This window comes from Cryptomeria japonica, chromosome 11 (genome assembly GCF_030272615.1).
Source record: "Cryptomeria japonica chromosome 11, Sugi_1.0, whole genome shotgun sequence".
Lineage (NCBI taxonomy): Eukaryota > Viridiplantae > Streptophyta > Pinopsida > Cupressales > Cupressaceae > Cryptomeria > Cryptomeria japonica.
In genome coordinates this window covers 658,907,241-658,929,679 of record NC_081415.1, presented here as the reverse complement: position 1 = coordinate 658,929,679, position 22,439 = coordinate 658,907,241, and positions in this window count along the sequence as shown.

Here is a 22,439-nt window from a genome sequence, read left to right as displayed (position 1 = left end):
TGTCTAATCCTAGTAGAGTTTATTGGGATGCAATCAAAAGAGTCTTCAGATATTTGAAGGGTACCTTAGAGTATTATTTGTGTTATCATGGTAATTTAGTTGGAGACATATTTTCCCTTGATATTCATGTTTATGTGGATTCAGACTAGGAAGTTGATATTGATAACAGAAAATCCACGAGTGCTTATGTGTTTACTTTATTTGGTGGTGCAATTAGTTGGATGAGTAAGTGACAGGCTGTGGTTGCTTTGTCCACTATTGAAGTAGAGTATATGGAAGCCACTCATGCTTGTAAAGAGGCCATTTGGCTTAAGAGATTGTGTTTAGACATTGGAATAAAACAAAGAGCCATGATAGTTTATTGTGATAGTCAAAGTGCGATTTTCCTAGCTAAGAACACAACATTTCATGCTCAAACCAAGCAGATTAATGTTCAATATCATTTTGTCAGAGATATGGTCGAAGATGGTAGGGTGAAGATGGTTAAGGTATAAAATTTGATGAATGTTGTAGATTCTTTAACTAAGGCTATGAGCATAAAGAAGTTTAGATGGTGCTCAAAGTCGATGGGCCTCATGACCCCTAGAATTTGATTCATTGTGTTGATACTCCCTTTGCTCTTCCAAGGTGTTCGCCAAGTGGGAGATTTGTTGAGAAAATGGTGTCTCAATCTTGCATTTACATGAGGTTACTATTTATAGTAATTTTTCATTTGATCATGAAATGGTGCGAAATTCTTCCCAAAGCTTCTGGTTGGCTAGATAATCATTTTGGTAAAGTTGCGTCGCAAGATCATAGCTAGTTTTGAAGATATTAAATTTTTTGTTTTGGAGGGGTCCAATGAAAGGTTTAAATTTGATTTTGAGGACTTTAGATACCCCTAAACACCCTAAAAGGTGGGCGTAAATAGTGTAGCGGTTTATGAGGCAATAGAGAACTTCACAAGATTTATGGCACTTCAAATGGTTCATCAATAGGACACACGGTTCTCAAGTTATGTCCTCCGGAAGTTTGTACTCCTGAAATAGGAAATATAAAATACATCAGCCACATAAATAAGCTATAAAAAGGGAGGGACACATCATAGGGCATCTAGAAGGGAGATAAGGTCAGCTACACCTTATTGGGTGGTTTTATCCCATGGTTTTGTAACACCGTTTGATGTTTTCTTGTATTGTATCTCCTATATATAAGGTGTGTGAGATAGAGGTTGGGTGTAAGAGTCTTATGGCTATTGAGTTACCTCTGAATCTCTTATTGGTGGTACTCCTGTGAAGGGATTGCTTTGCAAGTATATTGTAATCTATTTTAATTGCTGAATAATATATTGGGCAGATTTTGGAGTGTGGGGTTTTTCTCTCGAAAGGGTTTTTCCCCACGTAAATCACTGTGTTATGGTTTGAATGTTATTATATCTATTTCTAGTTTCTATAACTGTTGTGATGACCTGTAAATTTTTTTGCATTACTCTCCTCTCAAGGTTAGTGTAGAAATTTGTTCCATTACTTGACTTCCTTACAGGTTTTATGAGAGGATCTATTGTTGCATGTGGGTTTTATGGAGTCTAAACAATGATTTATGCAGGATTTCTTAACATGCAATGAACAACAATTCTTCACATAGTTTAATTAAAGGGTTTTAATGAATAACAATTCTTCACATAGAATAATTAGGAGGTTTTAATGAATAACAACTCTTAACATAGCCTAATTAGGAGGTTTGAATAAACAACAATTCCTCACATAGCTTGATTAGGAGGTCAATCAACAACAATCTCTCATTGTAATCTACTAATGGTTTCAAAATGAATCATCTCATAGTCTAATTAGGGGATTGAATGAACAACAAATTCTCATTTCATTTTATAAGGTGTTAAATTGAACCCCATAATTTTCATCTAGCTTTTTAAGTATGGGTACAAATTGGATAGTTTATTGATGATTTAAGCAACATATTGACATTCGTGGGCAAAATATTTCATTGAAACTAATAATGTATTTGGTGTAGGACGCGGCCAAAGAATTTCATCAAAACTAAGTGTTTGCAAATTTTAGAATAGTTGCACACTTTGTTTTCTAAGGGTTAATGAATACCATGTATGCTATGTTTTCTTTCATTTTCCTTGTGTTTTTTTACCCTTAGAAGTGGGTCTAGCTCCCAATTTTCCTGGCACTTCACACATGCATTAGTGAGAGGGAACGACCCAAAGTGGTGACAGGCTAAGGCCAAGCTCTTCCAAACCACTCTAAATAACCATGTTTGTAATGAAAGTTGTGAGCAACGGGTGTTGGAATGGCATAGTAATGATTAAATTCACTGGATCTATGCCCACCTGAATGGATGCCCTGACTAAAACCTCTTGTTTTTAGAGACCAAAATCCCTCTATTTGTTGACTTGGGCATGGTGATACATGCATGCCAAAAAAACCTCTCATGTACCCCTCAATTAGAGATAGTAAATTCTTGGGAATTGATGCTCCTTGAATTTGAAGCTTGGTATGCTCGTAGAAGTGAGTGTCATGGAGGGGAGCTAGTGCTACCAAGATTCTAACTATCTGGTTGAATGTGGTACTTTATGGTAAGAGGATTCAAATGATATTGTCCTTGCCATCCTTAAGAAATGTTGTGAAGGTGAATGATTTTTTTGGGTCAAATTCAAACAAATATCTTGTCTTCTATGTTTGCCAAAAGTTGAATAAAAAACACAAGTGTCACAAAAATTCATTTTGAAGCGAGTCCAAACATTCTCCAAACCAAATTCAAAACAAGGTTCAAATAAAGGTCCAAAATATTTTCCAAGTATTCATCCAACATTCAAACATGGCATGTCAAAAAATTGGAAATCCTTGTCTCAAAATACATGTCACTTAGGGTTAAGACTTTTCATAGTCCAAGCTTAGGTCTGAGGACATAATCATTACTCTTCATTTTAGTCCATTTCATTTGTAGTGTCCTCATTTTGTACTTAGGTTTAAAATCATTTTCCTAAGTCTTCATTGTATTATCATCATCCCAAAATTAGGTCTTGTCTTAGGTTTCACTTTGCATTTCCAAAGTCATTTGTCCTCACATATCCATATCATATTGGTTTTATCATTGCATACTTCAAACCCTAGGTCTTTTCTTAGGTTGACATTCTCAAACATTTGCATGCATATCCTTGGTTCATATCATTTTGTCGTATCATATCATATCTTGAGACCATATCATATTCATATCATATCCTTAGGTCCTCTTCATAATAATTTCCTTCTTGCCTTTAGTCTCAAAATTTGGTTTTGTCAAACTTCAAAGATTCAAATCTCTAGATTAAACCCTAAGTTGTTGTTAGGGAGTCTTGACCTTGTCCAAAATTTGTCTTCTTGTCAAACATCATTTTGTCAAACCTAGCTTATTATCCAAGCATATAGGTGAGACATTTTCAATTGTCCTATAATCATTTTGTCTTTTGGTCCTTTTTCATTTCAAGGTCTTTACTTCATTTCAATTTCCTAAGGGTCACATCTTTAGGTTTGCATTCCAAGAGTTTGTCCAAACCTCAAAAACAACAAAAAAATAGGTTGCATTTTCATTCCCCAAAATTGCATTTAGTTGCATATCCTTTTCATTCCAAAAATTAAAAAATACCAAAAACATAAGTTGCATTGTCATCTTTTAAGGTTGCATTTAGTTGCATATTATTGTCATTCTTAAAATTCAAAAAGACAAAAAACATAAGTTGCATTGTCAATCATTTAGGTTGCATTAGTTGCATCTCATTGCATCCTTAAAATTCAAAATTCCAAAAATAAATATTATATAGTGACATGTCTATTAAAACAAGGTTCCAAGCTCCTATGATGTTACAAAGTTTTAATCCAAGGCAATCACAGTTCTATCCAACCCAACAACAAGGTAATACAATAAAACCAAACTTTAATCCAAAGGTTGGTCCACCTAAAAACATGCCACAAGGGTATGGAATCGTTCATTTAGGACAACCATCACATTTTGAATCAAGTTTTATGCCAATGCAACTAGGATGTGGTAATGCTTCACCAATGCCACCAACGAATGTGTCACCGATTTTTTATTTAAATCAGTTAAGTCAAGGTTCCTACCTACAAAGACCCTTGGTAGATGGTCAATGCATCTTTCATCTAGATTATAGTTATATTCGAGTTAAATCATTACCAAAATTCCAAGAAGATGCAGATTCAGATGACGGATCATATAAGGATTCTAAAGTTATTGAGGCAATGAACAATCTCGAGTTTGTGGAATTTTTGGACCAAGTAATCTTAAGCAATCCTCCAAAATACTTCCCATGCACTATAAGAGACTTGGATTCAAGTCCTAAGCATCTATCTTTCGTTACTAACACACACCTACAATGGGCCTTGGTATGCGAGCAAGAAAATTATGTCCCACAACAAGTTGAAATAAATCATGTCCAAAATCATATTTCAGAACAAGAGACAAAAATTCCACTTGTCCAATACCAGCAACAAATTCAACCCATGTCTAGAATAATGTATCCTCCCAAGGGTTTTCTGCAATAGAAATACATGCTAATCTATGTCTTTATACAAATCCCTTTTACTATTTGGAAATGCAAGATTCAATGCCACCAGATGCTTCTCTTTTAGAGAGTCCCATAGAAATTTTATCCCTCTCATGTTAAATCATTTATTCCTTGTCAAAATCCCCCACTAATGTCCAAAGTCCAACTCCATGTCAAGAGGATGATTCACACCATGAAGAAATGTCTTGAAATTGATCAAGATGAAGACCCTAAAACTTTTCCATTGCATACTACATTTGACCAAAATCTCATTTCCTTTGTTGATCCCCTTATTCCTATCCAAGAACATAAAGACTTTTCAAGTCCTATTGGTATTGCACTCCTTAAGTAAGATCAAGATGTCCCTTCCATTCTTCCTAATAATCCCCTTGAAAGTCAAGAGAAAAGCACCTTTAAAGAGGAATCCAATAATCTTCCTTGCTGTCAAGATCAGGGTATCCTTTTAGCTTCATGTCCACCACAAGATACTATCATCCCTTTAGATAATCCACAAGATTCTATTGTCCCTCAATCTCCATGTCCTAATCCTCCATATATAGTCCAAGATCTAATTTCTTTTTGTGATCCCATTATTCCTCCCACTCCATCTTATGAAGAGCCTACCATCGATCCTAGTCCCCCTCGTAATCTTGATCCTAGTAGTGATCCCGAGCCCCCTCATGAGCCTAATCCCCCTCATGATTCTAACATTTTTGTGCAAGATGTTCATGAAAATCCTACATGCACAATGGGTTCCTCCACTTTGGTCCAATCTGATCCACTTCATGATCCTCTCATTTCTTCCATATCGTATCCACCTCATAATGGACTCGTGTCTTCCTCCCAAAGAAAAGAGTATCTTATAGGTCAAAATATGTATAAAGTAAAAGGGGTAGACCTTATCAAGAAACAACCCCTCCATATCAAAGAATATCTTAATGGTCATGGCCTTGGTGACATTCCTCAAGACATTGGTATCCCTAAACCTACATCCAAACATACGCCTTCCTCTTCATCTCTTCCATCCATTTTAGGTCCTTATATCCCTTCGTCCCCTATGCGAGATCAACAAAGGTAAAAATCCTTGAGCACCTTTCATCCACCCAATAGACCTCCATATCATTCTATACATTCATACATTCCTTCCCCCCTCCAAGCAATTTGGATGCCAAGAATAAATGTCATAAGTCCAACAATCCACATGCAGTCAAGGATCAACATGTAAAAACAAAGCAAAATATGATCCAAAAACAAAAAGAAATGTCCAAAAGGGAACAAAGGCTCACTAAGAAAAAGAAAGAAAAGAAAAAATCTATATGGGTTCGTAAATCCCTTGTGGAAGCAATGCGTTCCAAGGAACCACAAAAGCATGAAAAATAAAAAACAATGTTGATTCCTAAGCAGCTCCTTGAAGCACAACAACCTAAAGAAGCATCAAACTTGGCATCAAAAATTTCTATTCCTCCATCCAACCCTTCAAAACCTATTCCTTCATTACCTCCATCATCCATTTTGGGTCCTTATGTCCCAAAATCCCTAGCCTTTCCTCCATCAAAATCTCAATACCCAAAATCTACTATTCCTCCATCAGTCCAACACCCCTCAAGGTGTGTGCCAATGTTGATCTTGCCAAAATTTTCATTCCCTCAAGCCCAATTCTTCCAATATCCTATCCATTATCTAATGCATATTTTCCATCCTTTTGTCCCTCTGGTCCAATTCTTTGCATAAAGTCGTAGCTTAGTCTTTTTTAATTTAAATGTTATTATCCATTCAACATCTTTGAGTATAATTTTAATAGTCATGGTCTATTTTTCAAGGCTACTATACAAAAAACAAGATTCTTGAGTCTTTCTTTCATCCCCTATCATGTTTCCATCTTCTATTGAAAAGGTCAAAAAATAAAAAATGTCAAAAAATAAAAATAAAAAGAAAAGAAAAGAAAAGAAAAAGTAAAGAAAAATAATTTGTCCTCAGGTGAAAACCTGGATAACATGCACCTTGGGCAAGTACCATGATGAAACTTGGTAAACATGAGTCATGTGTAATATATGAAATTCTTGCATACCATACTTGGGGGCAGGTTTCATCCTTCCTATCTTATCCTATCATACCCTTGTTGGCATTTTTTATGATTATGTTGTGATTGTCATTGATGGACACACACTTGCTATGAGATCACTTTTTGAATGTATGAGTTATGCTCAACCGGTATTTATTCCAAACTAGTATTATGTTGTAGTCTTTAGACTATCTGTGTTATGCAAAAAGTGTTTACCGATCTCAAGTGGTATGAAGACCCAAGCGACATGAAGCGCTCAAGCGGAGTGGTGCAAAGGAACTAAATGTGGCACTTATCATTTTCCCAGTCTTCATTTCTATCAACTGGTAATCTATTTAATAATTGAATCAATATTACTCTAAGTTACCAACCGGTAACCGGTAAAGTTGTATAAACCGGTAATACTCTGTGATGAGTTACCATCCACCGACACTTTGACGGTAATTTTGTGTCATGTTACCAAATGTGTCTAGATGTAATGAACCTAGGAACTTGCAATGTAATCCTATTGGACCGACATGAAATCAAATTCCTTTTAAGGACATCATGTCTAGGGTTTTAGGTGTTGTTAGGGTTTTTGGTGGTTGATGAGTTTTTGTATGTGCGATCTTAGGAGAGAAGATCAAGTCTGTGTGCTATAATAGAGTGTGGAGTTTCTGAAGATGGAAGTAACATTGAAATGCATTAACAATGAGCTATCAAGGATCTAACCAAGCATACTATGCTAGTATTTAGATCACTCACTTGTTGATTACTCACATCTTCGACAAGGTTGAAACCCTTAACCAGGTAGGCTTGGCAAAGCCTGTGTAAATCCTCTAGCAAGGTGATTCACAAATGTGGATCTGAAATCCTCTCACAAGGTAGTCTTTAATCGGACTTATCTCCTAATAGGTATCGAGATTCCTAACAGGATATGTTCTGGTAAAGAGCATTATATGACCTTAACCGGTCTGGTTACTATTCTACAGATAGTTACTTGTGAGTTTCATCTCACCGTGGTTTTTCCCATTTGGGTTTCCATACCAAAATCTCTTGTGTTATGGTGATTGTGCTTCTGTGGGTGAATGCCTTTTTTGTTGTTTTGTTTGCATTTGTGTTAACTAGTTTGTTAGTAAAAATGTTATACAAGTTTACTGCTAAACTGTTTAAGTGTTTGAGTTCAGTATAGTTTTGTATACTAATTCACCCCCCCCTCTTAATATTCATCAATTGGTATCAGAGCCAACCTTTCTATAAGTTTAACCACTTGAAAGGAGATATGGGGGAATACACTATGAGGGAACTTACACATTGGCTCACTTAGATTGAGAAAGCCTATGATGAACTCAAAGTCAAGTACAAGGCTTCTATGGTGAAAAGAAGAGAGTGTGCTGAGAAACTAATGGAGCTAACTGAAAACAGTTCCTCTGATGAAGCAGACATGGAAGCCCTAGTTGAAGAAGTTGAAAAACTAAATGAGTCTAATGCTAACCTAAGAAGGGAACTTGAAGGACTGACTATCAGGATGTGTCTAGAGCTTGAGAACTGGAGGAAAGCTGAAGATCTGATAAAAGACAAAGATCATGAGATCTCCAAGTTGAAGTAAGAAATCAATGCACTTACTTCTCATCTCCAAGAGAGTAAAGTGGAGAAAGAGGAGATGCAAGGTGAACTAAACATGGATATTTCTAAGAATGCAACCTTGAAGGAATCCAATGCTGCTATTTCCAAAGAACTCACTGAGTCAAAGGAAATACTTGCCAAATTCAACAAGAGCACTGTCAAGCTAGAGAAAAAGCTTGAATCAGCTAAACCGGTAAAGAATACTAATGGACTTGGTTTTTTTGAGTATGAGGAAGGTGAGACCTTTGGAACAAATGATGGAGCATCAAAGAAGCAACTGACATTAAAGGATAAAGGTAATCAAAAGTTCAAACCTGTTTGCTTTAATTGTCTCAAGGAAGGACATACTGCTAATGTATGTAGAAATAAGGATTACAATAACTTTCCTTACTTTCTAAATGATAAGCCTAGATCCATTAGATTCAATGGCAATTGTTATGCATGCAACAAGTTTGGGCATAGAGCATTTGAATGCAGGTCTGTCATGCACAACACCAGAAGGTATCCTCAAAGGAGTTAAGGAGTTTTTCCTAAACCCTCTGGGAACTGGAATCCAAACCGGTTCAATACCTATAATCACTAGTCTGGAAGCGATGGCTATCAAGTAGCAACTGGATGGAGGATAACCTATTTGATTTGTCATGGTCATGGTCACACTACTGCAACATGCAAAAAAAAGAGTGGAAACATGAATAATGGACCATGGAGAGCACTTGGGATGATTTGCTATCATTGCAACAAACTGGGTCATACATCAAGATTCTACAGAATGAGAAAGAATATATTGCATGATATACTAGTCACTCCGAAAGGAAAGATTGATGTTGAAACTATTCAAGCAGACATGAAGAAAGCATGGAAAAAGAAGCCAGAAGAAGTATCTCAAGAAGAACCAGTTTCTGCACCTAGAGTGGAAATCTCTGAACCAACAAACTAAGCTACAAAAAAACTTAGGGGGAAACAAATTAGTGAAATGTTTCAAACCCCCGATTTACATTGGTAAAAGACCTTAATCGGTATGTGATACCTGTCATTTGGCAAAAGACCAGAAATGGTAAAAAGGAAATTAGGGTTTATGCCCTAATAGTGGAGCATTTATTATGGTAGGTGAAAAATCTATTTAAAAGGAATTTTTCAAGTCATTTTTCACTTGTCATCTTTCGAGCGAAGAAGTTTTCAAGTGCAGAGTGACGAAAGGCGACTTGCATTGTGATTCAAAGAATTTTCAAAACCTTGAAGAAGAATCAAAAGATAATATTAGTCAGTCAAGTATAGAACACAAAATGATATTTCAACAACCAAAGGTGTGTGTGGCGAAGTGGAATCTACAAGCCCTCAATTTCAATTTACAAAGGTATTTTTTGAGTTTCTCTATTTATCATGGCCTCCACATCACACTCTAGTTCTAGTGCACCCGTTGATTTAGTAGATTTCATCCAACAAAAGGCAAAATATAATGCCCTATCCCAAATACCCACTAGAGTCATAGTCGAGGAAGGCATTTTAGATTATATTGACTACAAAATTGAAGACCTAAGATCTCTAATGATCCATTCTCAAATAAGCCTATTCTATGGGAAGGACAAAAAGATTAAACCAGAATACAACATCTTGGAAAAGAAAAAGCTTCATAATGTGGTCTATTTCCTTGAAGAGTTTACAGATGATCACATCTGCATCATTCTGAGCAGAGTGCACGGTGACAAAATGTACTTAGAACGAACACACGACATCACACCGGAAGCAATTTTCACCAGTTTTTGTAATGTCGGTGAAGTGCCAACCCTAAGGAAGATCAACAAGACCAAAATGACCAAGCTCACCAATTCTGTGAGCGACCAACGGGGAATGACCATCAATCCCATCAAGGATGATCTAGTCAAGTATGCTTGCATGGTAATAGGTTACCATACATTCTATGCTAGCAGGATCAACTCTGTCTCTACTGCAGCGGTAAATGTTGCTTACAAGATGATCAAAGAAGATGCATCATTTGACTTATGCACCTATATGCAAAGGCAACTTTTGGTAAATTTGAAGTCGATCAAACAAGACAATGCACTGAGATTTATGTTTAGACAACTATTAGTTGGGTTGTTCTTCTACTTCCAAGGTTACTTCCCAGGAGTTGGAGATATTCAGTGGTCTGCCGACCAACCAATTACAAAGCAAATCAAAGAGAGCCTTCAAGCAGTTGGAACCGGTTATCTAGAAGTTTTGAACAAATACTTTGATGAGTTCAGATGCAAAATGAGCCAAAGGGTAAGAATATCGAGTGATATCATCAAGAAATATGAAGATAACATCTGCTTCACCATCAAAGTTGATGAGTGCATAATGGAGGCTGTTGAGCCCGGAAAGGAAGAAGTGGAGCCTATGGGATATGAGGTAATGTATGATATGTTGGACGGGTATGCCTCTACCCTACTTGGCTCAATACTTGATCCCAAGGAGAAGAGAACTAACACCTATCTGGAGAGGATTACACTGGTTGAGGAGCCCTCATTGAAGAAAGGGAAGGGCATACCATCTGTATCGGCACCGATAACTCTAGTAAGTCCTAAAGTGGCCAAGTGGTCACCAAAAAAGAAGAAACCAGAAGTTGCACCCACCAAAGTCTTTGAGAGAAAGCAGAAAACAAAAAGCAACACACCAGACTCAAAAGACACTATATCTGAAGAACCGCCTAGAAAGACTAGGCAAACGAGAAAGAAGACAAAGGCAACCAGCAATGAACCGACAACATCAGCACCGGTAAATATTCATGTTTCCTCTTATAAACCTTTGTCACATTGTCAAAGGACTATCAAGAATCTTAGAAGAAAATTGCTTAGTGATTTAAAAGAATATTTTGATGATTTCAATGACAATGAGAAAGAGGAAGTAGATCAGAAAGTCATTCAATACTTATGTATTAATGACTGGTCACCCTCAGAAATTAGATCTGAGGTACCTGATTCTTTGTATAGTTCTTTAGATAACAAATGGTGCATTTCCATAGAGAAGGAACAGGAAATAAGAGAGGAAGTGTTTGCACAATACTTTCTTGATGTCTCTAATTCAGAACTTTATGAAGTTATGGAAAAATACAAAGGCCTCTTCTTTATGTGAAGAAGGAGACTCTTGTTGCTAGAAGGAAAAGTTCCTGAAGTGGTGAAAGACACCCACTCTCATGCCAAGGCTGCTCTGAGATTGTACAATGTATCCGAAGCCAACAAAAAGGCTGAGCAAGAACCAGAAACCAATAAACTAGATGAAGTATATGCCAGTGAAGGAGAATCAGTCAGTACTCAAATGGACCCTATTGATGTTGATGCCTTGAATGGTGAAAATGTTACTCTGGATGCACCAATAGAAACAACAGGTCAGGAGAAATGGGAGGAAGAAAAGAGGAAACAGATAGAAGAGGAAAAGAAGCAAAAGGAAGAAGAGAAGAGAAAAGTGGAAGAGAAGAGAAAAGAGGAAGAAAAGAGAAAAGAAGAGGAGAATAAGAAACATGAAGAAGAGAAGAAGAAGAAGAAGGAAGCGGAAAAGAAAGAAGAAGAGAAATGAAAGGAAGAAGAAAAGAAATAGGAAGAGGAGAAGAGAAAGGAAGAGGAGAAGAGGAAGCAAGAAGAGGAGAAGAGGAAGTAGGAAGAGGAGAAGAAGAAGAAGGATGAAGAAGAAGAGAAGTAGAGGGAAGAAGAGAAAAGAAAGATAGAGGAAGAGGAGAAAAAGAAGGTAGAAGAGGACAAGCTAAGAGCTAAAGAGAAGGAGGAAGCGGCACAGAGCACAAGAGTGGAGACCCCAAAGGCAACCAATAGTCAAGTCAATCCGGCTGACATCGCCAGTCCCATTGACCTCCAGTCTGCAAATGAAATGGAGCTACTGCAAAGCATTAAGCTTTCTCAAGAGCGATTGGATGCTCTAAGGAGGAAAAAGGAGGAAGATGTGATTCAAACTGTGGTGGAAACACTCACCAATTTGATACCCAGTACCGATTCCTCTCTTGCCCAACTGAAGCTCCTATGCACAGTTGTGGAGGACCAAGTGCAAAGCCTAGAAGAAGTTGCTGAAGCCAGTGTACAAAAGAAGCATCAAAAGGCTCTGAACACTGCCTTGGTGAAAAAGTTAACTTAGCTTCGGTGCGATCTGCAGAAGGCATAGAAGGGCATTAAAGATTTTTTGGACGAGGGGAATCTACTACTCAGCAAGATATGTCAACCTCATCTATTCTGTGATGATGTGCTTGCTCAGAAAGACAAACTACAAAATGATTTGCAGACATACATAAGCCCTTTCAAGACGCCCTATGATTCCTTCACCGCATATGGGAAAACTGCTCACCGGTTTCAACTCTAGTCTGCCAGAATAGAGTTAGAGATCAGCAACCAAACCAAAGATTTGCAGGAACTTCAATTGGTTCTACTACCAAGACTGCAAATACTTTAGAAATGCTATCTCAATCTGGATTCCTTGATGGTTACTCAAGAGATGAGTACCTTGGATGCCATGGAGGAATAGGTATCCCATATGCAAATGAAGAGTGAGGTTGCTACCTCCTTGCATGAGTCATGGTCTATATCCATGAAGACATTTATGCAGGACTTTAAATCTATTTTTGACAAGTTTCACTCTTTATTGTCATAAACACTTATTATTTTTGCTAATGGAAACAGGGGTTATTCAGCTCTACTTTGTCCTTGTTGGCAAAGGGGGAGAATTTTTCCTGTATTCAAAATTTTGATGCATGCTATGTATACTTTCATGTTTATCTCTGTAAGGGAGTAGTATACATTTTTTTTTCTGCAAAGGGATAGTGTATATGTTTAGGGGGAGTAATTTTGATTATGGCATCTTTTGTAAAACACTTAGATGTCAAAAATTTTCCTAATTTTTGCCATCAATGTCATAGGGGGAGATTGTTGGCATTTTTTATGATTATGTTGTGATTGTCATTGATGGACACACACTTGCTATGAGATCACTTTTTGAATGTATGAGTTATGCTCAACTGATATTATGTTGAAGTCTTTAGACTATCAGTGTTATGCATAAAGTGTTTACCAATCTTAGGCGGTATGAAGACCCAAGCAGCATGAAGAGCTCAAGTGGTTCGAGGATCTCAAGTGGAGTGGTGTAAAGGAACTAAAAGGGGCACTTATCATTTTCCCAGTTTTCATTTCTGTCAATCGGTAATCTGTTTAATAATTGAACTAGTATTACTCTGAGTTACCAATTGGTAACCGGTAAAGTATAACAGGTAATACTTTGTGATGAGTTACCAACCGGTATTTTTGTGATGAGTTACTATCCACCGATACTTTGACAGTGATTTTGTGACATGTTACCAAATGTGTCTAGATGAAATGAACCTAGGAACTTGCAATGTAATCATATTGGACCAACATGAAATCAGATTCCTTTTAAGGAAATCATGTCTGGGGTTTTAGGTGTTGTTAGGGTTTTTGGTGGTTGATGAGTTTTTGTATGTGTGATCTTAGGAGAGAAGATCAAGTCTGTGTGTTGTAACAAAGTGTGGAGTTTCTAATGACTGGAGTAATGCTGAAATGCATTAACAATGAGCTATCAAGGATCTAACCAAGCATACTGTGCTACTATTTAGATCACTCACTTGTTGATTACTCACATCTTCGACAAGGCTAAAACCCTTAACTGGGTAGGCTTGGAAAAGCCTATGTAAATCCTCTAATAAGGTGATTCACAATTGTGGATCTAAAATCCTCTCACAATGTAGTCTTTAATTGGACTTATCTCCTAATAGAAATCGAGATTCCTAACAGGATCTATTTTGGTAAAGAATATTGTATGACCTTAACCAATCTGACCTTCACCGGTCTGGTTACTATTCTGCAGATAGTTACTTGTGAGTTTCATCTCACCGTGGTTTTTCCCATTTGGGTTTCCACATCAAAATCTCTTGTGTTATGGTGATTGTGCTTCCGTGGGTGAATGCCTTATTTGCTATTTGGTTTGCATTTGTGTTAACCGGTTTGTTAGTAAAACTGTTATATTGGTTTACTGCTAAACTGTTTAAGTGTTTGAGTTTAGTATTATTTTGTATACTAATTCAGCCCCCCCCCCCCTCTTAGTATTCATCAACCCTATCATACTCCATTATCCTATCGTCCCTCATGTCCATATTCCATTTTTCACCTTTGATCTTGACAAGGCTAAGGATCTTCATGAATATCATGCAACTTGTTCGCAACTTTCAGTCTATTACAACTTTTGGATTATATCCATTTGCTTATTACAACCTTTCATCTATATTCCTTGGCTTATTGCAACCTTTTTTCACTATCCCTTATCCTATTCATGTCCCTTATCCATTTTTTGATTTTACTTGTCCTATTCATATCCTATCACTATCCATACACTCTTTGTTTTGTCCCTTGGTCTTGATCTGGCATAAGGATGTAAAATGCAAAATATGGTTTCAAAAACCTCTTGACATGTCGCTCATGCCTTTCCATTGCTCTTTAAATTGTCATATCTAGTCTCTTATCCCATCACACAATAGCCCTTGGGAATTGTATCCACATTGTCTCCATAATAAATGGCATGTCTTCCCTCTATCTACCAACATTTCAGCAAGCCTAGTTATCCATTGGTCCTATTCCTTGCCTTGCTAGACATTCGGGGCAAAATCATAAAAATCCCTAAAAATCATATAAAGTTCTGAAAAAAATCCATAAAAATCATATATGATCCTAAAAAATTCCCTAAAAATCAAATACAATCCTAAAAAATTCCCTAAAAAGCAAATAAACTCCTGAAAAATTCAAAAAAATTGCAAAATATCTTGAAATAAAAACAAAAACATCATAAAATGTCTTGAAAAAAAATTAAATTAAAAAGTTCAAAAACCCTAAAAATCTGAAAACATAAAAAATCCAAAAAACAATCCTTTTCATTTTCCCAATAAATTGTCCCTTTTGTACATAAATAACCACTTTCATTTCATTCCATCAATAGACTATCCCTTTTGTACATAAACAATTGCTTTTGTTTTATTTTGGCAATAAATTGTCCCCTTTGTACATAGACAAACATTTTAGCATATGTTAGTGTTGCCCACTAAAAATTCTTTGAGGAATACAACCTTATGGGAAGCTTAGTGATGGTCATTGAGTGACCTCCGGGATTTTAGAAGCCAACTCTTCATTCATTGGGGGGAGAAAAGGGGAGAACGAAACATAAAAGCAAATCTATTCTAAGTGATGCGCCAAACTAGTTTTGATGCAATAAGGGGCACAAATAACTTCACATACATGTCATTTTGAGGCCCATTCAATAATCTATGTGCCCAAAACAACGATTAAGATATAACCAAAAATCCTTTAAACATAAAGCAATATATACCATGCATCCACCAGATAAAAAGTGCTAAAATATAGTTTAATCGACAGAGTATTAGGCATATATTTCTAAAGTTATATCTGAATTTCACAGATGCACAAAAACTATCCAATGCACACTGAATATCAACAATCACAAAGGCCATAGGCACAATTTGATTATCTTGTCTTCATAAATACAAAACAACATATTAAAGGCTAAAATCCTATAGAATATCAGTCTTATTCTTTAAATTAGGTTCTGAAACCCTTTTTACAATGCACCCTCGGGCTTTTATAGAGAAAACCTCTTTTATCTGAACTAGTGATTGTAACTTAACAGCTTCTGCATACTCACCTCATGTCCACCGCCATCATGGAGGTTGTTGTAGTTGTCACAAGCTTGATCTTCACATCAGTATTTTCCTCCATGCGCACGACATGGTTGCCACCTGGAAATTCCCTTTTTCTATTGCAACTGCTTGATCATGTGGGTTTCTACTTTGTTTGCATTTGTGCTTCCTGGTTTTGCCATGTGATGCCTCCTGTGGCCTTCCACCCTTGAAAGAAATAATGGTGCGCTTTTAAAATCTCCTCGGGCTCAAAACATCTCTGGGCCCATGCTTTGCTGACACGCGACATACTGGTGGAGATTTTAGAGCCCCTTTTTTTCCTTCACCCTTGAACACCCCATGATGCCGACACTCCCACATTCCTTTCAGAGAGTGCAAAACCATGGGCCTATGAGAAAATACGCCATGCTGACATTTGTCATCCTCGTACCTACTCCCTACGAACAACAATAAATTGGTCTTGACTTGGCGGGATCATAACTTTCTGCTCAGCACTCAAAATCTCAAGCCACTTACACCATTGGAAAGGTCTTCAAAAGATCTAGTTTCAGTCCCTAACACTATAACTTCAACTATCAAGTTGAGAGACTGAGAATAGTTTCGACCCCAAATCTTGCTCCAAAGGCCTCTTAAAATGCAAAATACTGAAACATAGACAAAATACTGAAAAAATCAATTTTTGGTTTTTCTCACCTCTGATCGGTCCGGATCTCCTTTGGGCTGATTTTGACATGTTTCCATAAATGCCTTGATCATAAACCCCCAAAATGTTGGTATTTTGGATGTGTTGCATTAGTTTTTCCATTGATGTTAACACTTGTTATGTTCACTGGCATATTGTTTACTGGCACTGAGGATAATCTGTCATCATCTGGAGATTACTTGGTTATGTCGAAGACATTATTTGATCACTTGGTTTTGGAAATTTGGTTATTGATCTAATCAGGTTTGCATATTTTCTTTCACCAGCAAATAGGTCCAGGCTATACACCGACAAGAATATCTATTCTAGATCAGCACGATAAGTAATGGAAATGATTTATTATTGTTGTAAATGCATTGAGCTGACATAATATATTAGCTATTGCATCGGTTATTGATTTACTTGTAATTATTTTTATTGTAATATTCTTTGTAAATCCAACCTACACATTTGGTCTTAGGCTTTGGTATATATGTAAGATCTTATTTGTGAGATCGGAGTGTGGAAGTGAAAGGTGAATGCAAAAAGGATTGTAAGAGGGTATATGAGAAAATAAGCAGAGCTATACATGCAGACATCATTTGAAGATTGAAGGAAGGTATTGAGAAGATCAATAGAGCTTAACCAATACTGAATCCAGCATAAGAAGATGCTATTCTAAGTAGTACATTATCATTGGATCTAACCATCCAATTGTAGTCAGTGTGACTCCCATCTTGTAATTGAGTAGTGAGCTCTAGGCAGTTGGCCTTTCTGCATGTGCAGACTCCATATTGTACACATATATTATCTACAATAGTATCATCTGATTGTGGGTAAGGCTTCCTACCCTATTTTTTCCCCTTATAGGGTTTCCATGTACAAATATCTATGTTATGTGTTGTATGTGTTATTTATCTTTTTGTTTCATGCATTAATCTTTATTGGTACTGCAACTAACTAATAAAACTATCTACCAACATAAAGTTTGGTTTACCGGAATTAAGTATTAAGTTCTGGTTGAGTTAACTTTGGTTGAATTTATTGGACAACTGATTCACCCCCCCCTCTCAGTTGTCTCTGGGACCTAACAATTGGTATCAGAGCATAGTCCTCTTTTGTAGAAGTTTAATAGCTTGAGGAGATCCAATGTCTACTAACTATTTCATGAAGGATAGTCTAAAGCTTGATGGAACTAACTATGGCATATGGAAGATCAGGATGGAGACACATTTGAATTGCATTGGTAAGGACATCTGGGATGTTACAAAGAATGGATATACTACTCCTACTCAAGGTCAACCTAATCCACCAGCGTTGGCTAAAGATTAAAAAATGATTGCAAAGTAAGAGAAGCACTTTTGAACGCATTGTTAGATTAGCAAATCATGGGATTATCAGACAGATCTACTACTAAAGCTATTTGGGACAAGTTGGAAACATTGAATGAAGGTGATACCATAGTCAAAATTGCAAAACTTGAATGCTTTCGAGTCAGGTATGAAAATCTGAAAATGGAAGAAGATGAAAGGATTTCTGCTTTTATGGAAAGAGTAAATGAAATTGTTTTAGGTATACAATGTTGTGGAGGAACCTTAAGTGAAGATGAGATTGTTTCTAAAGTTTTAAGAGCTTTGCCACCAACATATAAAATGAAAGTTACTACTATAAATGAACTGAGAACAATGCCTAATGTATCATTATCTAGAGATACTTTGGTTGGAGAATTTGAGGAATTTGGTCCTATTGCTACTCTTAAGAAAGATTTAGCTTTTAAGGCATCATCATCATCTGCAACATCATCATAATCATCATCAGAAAAATCTGATTGGAAAGCTTTCTATGCAAGAGAACTTGAAGAAATCTGGAAGGAGAATGAAGAAATGGAAGAGCTTGAAGTACTATTTGCAAGAAAAATGCCTAAAGGTCTAGTTGGAAGTAAGTATGAAGGTAAAGCACCATTTAAATGTTTTAACTGCAATAAGATTGGTCATATGTCTTCTAGATGCCCTGATAGACATGCAAGATTAAGAGAAGAAGCTAAAAGAACATATAAGCCTAACCCTGATTATCATAGACACAAATTCAAGAAGAATAGAGACAAATCTTATTATTATGCGGATGGAGGAGTTACTGATGATTCTGATGAGGATCTGATAGACAATGGATGGGCTTTTGTTGCTATAACAAAAGATCAACCAACACCTACTGTTCAACTGGTAGAGCAGGCCCTGACAACTAAAATTGAAGATAAGGATGAATGGATCATTAATTCAGGATGTTCACATCACATGACTAGTGATCAGAGTAAATTCTTAACTTTTTCAGGAATACAACGGAGGTCTAGTAAGATTTGGAGATGATAAAGCTTGTTTGATCAAAGGAAAAAGTAACTATATCTTTTGATGGTAAGCACAATATTGATAATGTTTACTATGTTGAAGGTTTGAAGCATAATATTTTGAGTGTTGGTCAATTAGTTGAGAAAGGATTTCAGTTACAATTCAAGAATGGTAAATGCAAAATCTTAAACAAAACTAGTTTGGAAATTGCAACCGGTAATCAAACTAGAGGTAATATCTTTCATTTGAATAACAATGAGAAGACATGTTTGATTTCACATATTGATGAAAGTTGGTTATGGCATAAGAGACTTTGTCATGCAAATTTTGATTGCATTGTGAAAATTAGTACAACTAAGGTAGTTAGAGATTTACCTAAGATTGTTAAACCTCACAATCCGATATGTAAGGAATGTCAATTTGGAAAGCAAGTTAGAGCATCTTTCAAGAGTATTCTAAATAAACCTAACAATGTTCTTGATTTAATTCATATTAATTTATGTGGTCCAGCAAGAAATAGAAGTGTAAAAGGAGATAGATATTTTATGCTAATCATTGATGACTATTCTAGAATGTGTTGGGTTACTTTTCTCAGGGTGAAATCTTAAGCTTTTAGGAAATTCAAACTATTCAAGGTAATGGTAGAAAATGAAAGTAGTAAGAAAATCAAATGTTTGAGATCAAATCAAGGAAGTGAATTCACATCTAAGGAATTTAATACATTCTGTGAAGTGAATGGAATCAGAGGATAGCTATCAGCACCTCAAACACCCCAGTAGAATGGATTTGTGGAAAGGAAGAACATAACAGTCTTGGATGCAGCTAGAAGCATGTTATCTGAAGCAAACCTACCTCATGTATATTGGAGAGAAGTGGTCAATATAGTTTTTTATACATTCAACAAAGTTCACATCAGAGGTGAAACCGGTAAGACCCCTCATGAACTATGGTTTAGTAATACTCCTACTCTTAAATATTTCAGAATATTTGGAAGTAAATGCTATATTAGAAGAGATGAGTATATTGGAAAATTTGATCCTATAAGTGATGAAGGAATATTTCTTGGTTATTCATCTAAGAGGAAGGCATATAGATGTTTTAACAAGAGATTGTAGAAAATTGTTGAAAGTGCAAATGTGAAGATTGATGAATAATTTAGAGGTAATTCAAGGTACATAGACTTTGAACTGACAATAGAGATAATGTCAAATGAACCTACACTAAATCCATGGTACAGAATGTTGATCCAGTCACATCGGCATCATCTGTAAATTCTACAATGACTAAAGAAAGGCAGCCAGTGAATACACCCAGGTATGTAAGATTGAATCACTTTGAAAGGCAGATAATTGGAAATAAAAATCAAGGAGTTATGACTAGAGGAAGATTGGCAAATGAAGAGGTATGTCTTATTTCTCAAATTGAACCTATATCTATTAATGAGGCATGTGAAGATAAATATTGGATTAAAGCTATGGAAGATGAATTGGAACAAATTGAAAGGAATAACACTTGGTCATTAGTTCCCCGGCCTAAAGACAAAAATGTAATTGGAACTAAATGGGTTTTTAGAAATAAAATTAATGAAGATGGTAAAGTAATTAGAAATAAAGAAAGACTAGTGTGTAAGGGATATTCTCAGAAGGAAGGAATTGATTACAATGAAACCTTTTCCCCGGTAGCTAGAATTGAGGTAGTCAGACTTTTATTGGCTTTTGCAGCTCACAAGAAACTATAAAGTATATCAAATGGATGTTAAATGTGCATTTCTAAATGGAGATCTTGAAGAATAAGTTTACATTTAGCAACCTAGTATATTTTCTTTGACAGATGACAAAGATATGGTTTACAGGTTAAGGAAAGCTTTATATGGATTGAAGCAAGCTCCTAGAGCTTGGTATGCTAGATTGGACAAATATCTTTTGAAGCTTGGTTACACCAAAGGTAATGCAGACAACAATCTATATTTCAAAGTGACTAATGATGACATATTTCTTATTGAAGTTTTCATTGATGATATAATCTTTGGAGGAGAAGATGGATTATGTAAAGACTTTTCTAATAAGATGCATCAAGAATTTGGAAAGTCTATGATTGGAGAGATATTCTTTTTAGGATTGCAGATTTCACAGACTGATAAAGGTATATTCTTATGTCAATCTAAGTATTTGAAAGAGTTACTCAAGAAATTTGGCATGGAAAACTGTAAAAAGGTAGGCACACCTATGACTTCAAATGATAAATTATCTTTGAAGGATGAATCAACACCTATTAATCCAACAAGATATAAATCTATGATAGGAGGTTTAAATTATTTGACACAAATAAGATCTGATATCATGAATGTAGTATTTATTGTTTCAAGATTTTAGAGTAATCCTAAAGAAAATCATGAATCAATAGTAAAAAGGATTTTCCAATATCTACAAGACACTACAAATCGTGGCTTATAGTATCCTAGAGATGAAAATTTTAATTTATGTGCATACACATATGCAAATTAGGCAGGAGATGTAGATGACAGAAAAAGCACCACCGGCAGAACATTTTTTCTTGGTAGCAGACTAATTTCATGGTTGAGCAAGAAATAGAGTTGTACAAGTCTATCAACAGCAAAATCAGAATATGTTGCAGCAACAACCAATTCTACACAGGTATTATGGATCAAGCAAATGTTGAAGGACATAAAGTTAAATTGCAAGGAACCTATAATAAATTACTATGATAATATTGTAGCAATTGATATATCTAAGAATCTAGTACTTCACTTTAAAACTAAACATGTTTCTATCAAACTAAATTTTCTGAAAGAGAATGTTGAATCAAAAGAAGTGAAATTGGTTTATGTAAATACTAAAGAGAAGATTGCATACATTTTTACTAAGCCTTTGCCTAAGGAGACTTTTGAATATCTTAGAGAGAATCTTGGGGTATACCTCCACTGGTAGAGACTTGGTCAGTTGATGTTTGTCATCAACCGACAGAATTAACAGAGAAATATTTTATTCCGGCCTTGATGAGGAGAGCTAATTCTCAGGGGGAGTAGTTGGTAAATTATATGAGTTGGTATTTTGTATATGGAATTCATTTTTGTATTGCTTTGGCATTTGATGTCAAAGGGGGAGAGATTGATATGGGAAAACACATTATCTCTTGGGGGAGATATTGTTACTTTGGGGAGAGATTGTTGGAGAGATTGATTACTCTTTGTATCTGTATTTTTATTTCTGGTTAATGATCTCTTTGGGAGATTGTTGGTTTTTGGTTTTTGGCATTTTTGTTTTGGCACTTTGATGGTTTTTCCATCTTGTGTTGCCATCAATGCCAAAGGGGGAGATTTTTGGTATTTCGAATGTGTTGCATTGGTTTTTCCATTGATGTCAACACTTGTTATGTTCACCGGCATATTCAATGGCATATGCACAGTCACCGACAGGATATAGTGTTCACCGACACTGAGGATGATCTGTTATCATCTAGAGATTACTTGGTTATGTCGAAGACATTATTTG